Source organism: Mauremys reevesii, linkage group 1 (genome assembly GCF_016161935.1).
Source record: "Mauremys reevesii isolate NIE-2019 linkage group 1, ASM1616193v1, whole genome shotgun sequence".
Taxonomy (NCBI): domain Eukaryota; kingdom Metazoa; phylum Chordata; order Testudines; family Geoemydidae; genus Mauremys; species Mauremys reevesii.
In genome coordinates, this window is record NC_052623.1 from 271,859,727 (window position 1) to 271,866,975 (window position 7,249).

The 7,249-nt window shown below is 47.6% G+C and overlaps 1 non-coding gene across 1 annotated transcript; it reads left to right on the forward strand.

Annotated features, from left to right (window-relative positions):
• The first annotated feature begins 22 nt into the window (after positions 1-22).
• Positions 23-172, forward strand: LOC120396169. The gene has a single exon (XR_005593031.1). It is a non-coding gene; the product is annotated as a U12 minor spliceosomal RNA (small nuclear RNA).
• The last annotated feature ends 7,077 nt before the right edge of the window (positions 173-7,249 follow it).

Here is a 7,249-nt window from a genome sequence, read left to right on the forward strand (position 1 = left end):
CTAGCTGCTCCACTTTCTCGTTATGCCTTAAACTTATGAGTAAGGAAAATAACGATCCGGGGTGACGCCCGGGTCCTCACTGCTAATGTGAGAAGAATTTTTGCGCGGGCACAGGTCGCCCCCAGGGTGACTCGCCTACTTAGCGAGATGCCCGGGTGTCGTGATCTGCCCGATCCCACCCACCTGCTGATGTGGCAAAGACAAAGAAGTTGTGCTTGTTCCCTGCACGCTCTGCTCCTTGCACGGGCCTTGAGTGCTTGGCGTGGTTCAGTGCAGCGGCGACAGAGCGCAGTACCGGGCACAGCCCCTTAAAAACTTTTTTTCCTGCGATCCGGGCGCTTTCCAGCTATGGGGCCAACGAAACGAGCTCATTATCTTGGCTCCCTCGTATCCAGGCACGGACACCCGCGGGGGCTGAACTGGCAACATTTTGCAGCGCTAAAAAAAACAAAACACGAACAGACCTGTCCCGTTTTATACGTGAACGCGTGTTGTGTGAGTCTCATGAAATGATCAATGAGCAAAACGGGAAGATCTTTGCCTGCCAGTTAAAAGTGTGTCAGTTCCATTTGCCTTCTCCCCGGACTGAACTTCAGATCAAGAGGAATTAGGGGGTAACATAATTAAATCTAGATCCTAGTCTATCAAATACCATAAACAATATGCTAACAAAATACTAAGCTCAGCCCTAGCATTTTCAGTCTATTCATCAATAACCTACAGACCCTATTAGTGCAAACTCAGAGCTCCCACTAAAAGAAAGAAAGAGAAAATCAGCTCTGTGTGACAGGGGTGCTGAAAAAATTTGTATGTGGGGGTGAGGGGCTGAGAGCAATTGAACCAAATTGTAAACCCACTATATAATGGAAACCACATCAAGCCAGGGGTTGTGGCAGCACCCTTAGTTCCAGCACCAATGCTGTGTTGATGTTTTGGTCATACAGTGTGTCTAGGCAAGCCAGGCTACAATAAGTTACAGCAGCTAGAAAGATACTGCAAAACATTAATGGATGCAATATAAACATTTAAATATTTTTGAGGAAGTTGTGGGGGAGAGGAACCACTCACAATCAGACAAAAAAGGAGATAACTGTGCAAAGCATACATGTAAATCCAAAGTCTGCAAGCTTTTACTGTAAATCTAGGAGACATTGCATTTCCAATGACACATGACACATGATCTTTCACTCCTAAGAGTCTTGGAAAAACTTGTGTCCAGCTGTTCTCTTAGAATTTGCAGATTCAGGGGCTGGTGAGGTGACCTGTGCAGAGATGGCTGTTTGCTTCACCAGTGGGCTCTGCTGGAGCCTGGTCAGAAAGCCCTTACAGGAGAGTTATGAGTGGAGCCTGACCTTGCTGAGTAGGTTTCCTTCCCCAATGTTTATTAGAAGCTTCAGGGGTCTCTAAAGCCCCCGGGGTCAGCTTCTGCTCCTGCTCTGTTACATTTCAGCGGGATCAGTCCCAGTCCCCAGAAATCATGTAGGTGAGACTGTCCCCTCCACAACTCCTCCCATTTTTGAAGTGTCATTCCCCCTACACTCCCTGGGAGAGAGTGATGACAGGCACAGCACCAAAGGAACCTCTTCCCTAGGACACCTTCCTTGGTGACTTGCTGCTTTCTGCTAACTCTTTCCAGAGCAGGGTCACTCTCTTACAGGAGCATTTTTCCTCCCATCGTGCCTTTCCGAGGCTGGCCCTTTAAATATGCAGAGCCAATCCATGCTCCCACAATGAAGAAAGAAGGATACACTAGTTAAAAAGCCAACCTGCCTTATAGGGGAAGTGAAAGCAGCTATTAAAATAAATAAATAAATAAATAAGTAAATACATAGAGGGATGCTAATAGCAATTAATATAATTTAAAAGCTAGGAATTGTAGAAAATTGGTAATGGAAACAAAAGGACACATGGAGACAATAAGAAGATTTTTAGTATATTAGGACCAAAGTTAATCTTAACAATAGTATTGGTCAGTTACTAGCTGGAAATGATAGAATTGCCAACAATAATGTATAAAAGGCAAAAATGTTCAATAAATATTTTGGTTCTGTATTCGGGAAGAAGCCAGCTGATGTATTATTTAACTTACAAACTCTTTGGGGGCAGGAACCACCTTTTTTTTGTTCCGTGTTTGTGTAGCACCTCGCACATGGGGTCCTGGTCCATCTCTGTTAGGTGCTATGGTAATACAAGTAATAAATAATAATATTATTCCTATACAGTGCAGAAATACTTTTCATTCCAACAGTAGCTCAAGAGGCTATTAAACAGCAGCTACTAAAGATAGATATTTTTAAATCAGCCAGTCCAGCTAATTTGCATCCAAGAATTTTAAAAGAACTGGCCAATGAGCTCACTGGACCATTAATGTTGATTTTCAATACGTCTTGGCACAATGAGGAATCGCCAAAGGACAGGAAGAAAGCTAATGTGCCAATATTTTAAAAAGGTAAATGGGATGACCCAGATAATTATAGGCTGTCAATCTGACATCACTCCTGGAGAAAATAGTGGAATGGGTGATACAGGACTTCATAAAGAACTAAAAGAGGTTAATATAATTAATGCCAAGCAGCATGGGTCTATGAAAACTAGATCTTGTCAAACTAACTTGAGATCTTTTTTTGATAAGACCACAAGTTTGGCTGATAAAAGAGTGTTGCTGTAATATAATTAGACCTCTGTAAGGCATTTGACTTGGTACTGCATGGCATTTTGATTACGAAACTAGACAAACAAAATCAACATGGTAGATATTAAATCATTAAACACTAGCTAACTGATGGGTATTAAAATGTAATTGTAAAGGGGGAATCATCATCAAACAGGTTTGTTTCTAGTGGGGTGTTGCAGGGATTGGTTCCTGGCCCTATGTTATTTGACATTTTTATTAATGACCTGGAAGAAAACATAAAATCATTACTCATAAAGTTTGCAGATGACACAAAGATTGAGGGAGTGGTAAATAATGAAGAAGACAGATCATTAAACAGGGAGCAATCTGGCTCACTTAGGTTAGGTCTACACGACATGCTTACTTCAGTATAACTACGTTGCTCAGGGGTGTGAAAAGTCCACATCCCTGAGTGACGTAGTTATACCGACCTTAACCCTCTGTGTAGCCAGTGCTATGTCGGGGCTGGGGGGAGAGCTTCTGCCACCATGGCTACCACCTCTCGCTGAGGTGGAGTTATTAAGCCAATGGGAAAACTCTGTCCCATCTGCTTAGAGCAGTGGTCACCAACCAGTTCATCACAATCTCCAGCGGTGTAGTGGGGCTGCCTCTGCCGCCAAGGCAGGGTCCCTGCCTGCCCTGGCCCCACGCCTCTCCCAGAAGCCACCAGCACGCCCCCCATGGGCCAGCGGGAGAGGGAGCAGGGGTCTCTGGATGCTGCTCCTGCCTGCAAGCACTGCCTCTGCTGTGCCTGCAGAGAGGGACAGCGTGTGGCCATGTGTCCCCCACGGGGCCGCGGGGGTGCGTTGACCCCTTCTGGGAGCGGTGTGGGGCTGGGGCAGGCCGGGAGCCTGCCTTAGCCCCACTGCGTCACTGCCTGGGAGCCACCCAAGGTAAGTGCTGCCTTGCGGGAGCCCACAGCAACCAAACCCCCAGCCCTGACCCCCCTCCTAGAACCAGCACCCCATACTCCCTCCTGCACCCCAACACTCTGCCCCAGCCCAGAGCCCTCTCCTGCACCCAAACTCCCTCCCAGTGCTTGTACCCCTCATCCCCTCCTGAACCCCAAACCCCTGTCCCAGGCTCAGCCTGGAGCCCGCACCCCCTCCCGAACTCCAACCTCCTGCCAGTAGCGTAGCTGGTGGGGTTCAGTGGAAGCAGCTGCTTCCCCTCAGGCCGGCAGGCATGGAAGCGGCGCCTGCCGGCCAGCGCTGCCAACCACACAGCCAGAGGAGCCGCGGGGCTGCAGGCCGGTGCGGAAGCTGCGCCTGCCGGCCCGTGCAGCTCAGCGCTGGGACAGGAGCCGGGGACAGGCGGCAGTGCAGGAGGGAAGGTGAGCGGGGGGGGGCGGGGGGGAGAATTGGTCTGGGGGCGTGGCCAGAGGAGGAGTCAAGGGGGCGTGGCCAGAGGAGGAGCCAAGGGGGGGCGCCTTTTTTATGTTTTTTGCTCTCCCTACACTGAAAGTCTGGCTACGCCACTGCCTCCTGCCCCAACCTGTTGTAAGTGTGTGAGGGTGGGGAAGAGTGAGCGACAGAGGGGGGGATGGAGCAGCAAACATTAGCACTTGGATGATCATCTGATCTGTAGATGAAATTAGGTTGTTAGTCACCTGCAATTCATTGGCCTTCTGAAAATATAGGCTGTTCTGGCCTTGCCTTTTGTATGAAATTCCCTGGCTTTATCATGGAAATTATATAATAGACATACATACAGTGCTGTTACGCCATCTCTGTCTACATAGCAGTCCCAAGCAATCTTCATTGCACAGTTGACTGAATTTGCAAAGAAAGACAATGCAGTTAACACCTCAATTCTCATTAACATCTGGAGACATTTGCCTAATTCTCCATGCAATGAAATTGATTTTAGCATGAACTAACCATACTGACATATTTCTTCCCTGTATAGCATGCAATAACTACCCAGAACGTTATTTCTTCCCTGTTTCCTGTGCTCAGGAGAGCGGTAAAAATCAATGAGATAGAGATGGCAAAATCAGTTCTTGTTAAGATGGACAGCTGGTGCCAAGATTTCCTGCAAGAAGTAGAGAAGATGGGGAAAAAGTAGTCTCTTTTTCTCTAGAAACTTTTGGCAGAGAATCACCTGGATAAGGAGAGACAAGTAAAAAAAAAAAATGATTGGAGATGTACCAATCTCCTAGAACTGGAAGAGACCTTGAAAGGTCATTGAGTCCAGCCCCCTGCCTTCACTAGGCAGGACCAATTTTTGTCTTAGATTCCTAAGTGGCCCCCTCAAGGATTGAACTCATAACCCTGGGTTTAGTAGGCCAATGCTCAAACTACTGAGCTATTCCTCCCTCCTAAGTAAATCATTTAGGGCCAAACATTTAAAGGTATTAAAGTGCCTAAAGATGCAGATAGGTGCTTAGAGGACACCTTGGAGGTGCTTTTGGAAATCCCACTATGGCCCAGATCCTCAAAGGCATTTAGGTGACTAACTCCAATTGAAAGCAATGTAGGTTCAGCACCTAAATATCTTTGAGGATCTGGCCTAGGTGCCGCTCTGGATCTTTAAGCACCTTTAAAAATCTGGTCCTTTGTCCCTCACCTCACACTGTAGCAGGTTTGGGTTCAATATCCCTGAACCAGCCATGTTAGGTGCATAAAGAGTTTTGAATACTTCCACTCTCTGTCCTGTATAAGCAGCAAAGAATCCTGTGGCACCTTATAGACTAACAGACGTTTTGGAGCATGAGCTTTCGACGAAGTGGGTATTCACCCACGAAAGCTCATGCTCCAAAACGTCTGTTAGTCTATAAGGTGCCACAGGATTCTTTGCTGCTTTTACAGATCCAGACTAACACGGCTACCCCTCTGATACTTGTCCTGTATAGTCCCACCGCTGCTCCTTTGGCTGCTTATTTAAGTGCTTGCTCAATATTTGCTTCACCAGAATACCACATTTGTATTTCAGCTTCTCTGACCTGAGGAAGGAATTTGAGAAACAGACTGACATCTCCAAACTGAGCATGAAAGCAAGTATGAAACAAGGGCAGGAAGAAAGGACAGACAAGAAAAGAGCAGGGGGCTCAAGGAGCCTGGCCCCTTATTGGATCTCCACCCCTTGCTTTGTCTCTTTGCCCTTAAATTATCTTCTCTTCTCCCATCACGGTGGCTAGTTAAAATGTGTTAGGGTCAGATTGCTTCCGGCCCTTACATGAGTATATGGTGTGTGTGGGAAGTGTGGGGGTGGGGTCAGAAGGAGCCTATTTAAGGGTCTAGCACAACTAGTCCCTGCAAATGGGGGAGTGTTCCTTCCATATTCCTCAGGGATGCACAGAAAGAAGGGCTGAAGCAGTGTCATGCCCCTCCCATTCCCTCCTCTGCACCCTCTGGCCATGCAGGCTGGGGTTTGCTGCAGCCCCGGAAAGGGTGTAGAAGTAGGTGCACTGCCCCTGAACACCATTACTCCTGGGGAAATTCTGCGCATCTGCGGACGCACAGAATTCTTGTGTCCCGAATAATTGTGTATTTTCCCGCCTAAAAGACATTTTGCCCAAGAAGTGCTGCATTTCCAGCTTTTGCCCACCAGAGGCCGCTATGGCATCAGAACAGCCGGCTGCATGAATGCTGCCAGCTGGTCTGGTGCACAACGGCCTCTGGTGGGCAAAAGGGGGAACGGCAGCACTTCGGGGCAGAATGTATTTTCTGTGGGGAAAAAAAATTCTCTGTCCAGTTCTGCAGAATTCCCCCAGGAGTTCACCACAGCACCCTGCCCGCAGAGCCACGCTAGGACAGAGTGGGCCACACAGGGCAGCTGGGGGGTCACAGACTGGGGTTCAGAATAGCTGGGGGGTGCAGACTGGGGCATGGGCTCAGGAGCTAGTGGGGTGACAACACTGACCCTGGAGATGGGGGGGGCGGGGCTGCAAAGACCCATGGCTATGGGGAGTGCGGGGACGGGGCAGATGTGCCTAACTGAATGGGAGAGGCTTGGGGTCAACCGGGGTCTGCATGGGCGGGCTTCCCAACTCCCTAACAATCCCATCCCCCCAAAAAAAACCTTCTCCCACCCAACACCCTCCAAGTTCACTCCTAGGTTCCTTTCCCCTCCCTCAGCTCCTCCGTTACCCCTGACTTCCCCAGCCTTTGCACTACCTCTGACAGGTGCAGGAAATATAGGTCTGTATTTTAATTTAAATGAATTACTCAACGTTCTGCATAACATGCCTAGTAAGAAAGCTATTTATAAAAAAATATTACCAGAATATTTTTTTCTTTATTGCTTTGTATTGTTACAGACATACTTGCTGACAGATATTTTGAAATAAATTACCAAAATAATTGAAACTGGCATAATTATATTGTGCTATTTTGACAAATTAAATATGCATAATTTTGCAGAATTTTCAAATATTGTGTGCAGAATTTTTAATTTTTTGACACAGATTTCCCCCAGTAGTAACACCATGGAGCTCAGGGCCTGGCTACACAAACGTGTTTGGCACTGCGGTAGCTACAGGTACTGCCACCAGGGTAATCTATACTGGGGTAAGTCACTTTTTACAGCTCATCTGTGCTAGTGGGGGTTGCGCAATACAGAGCAGAGTGAAGC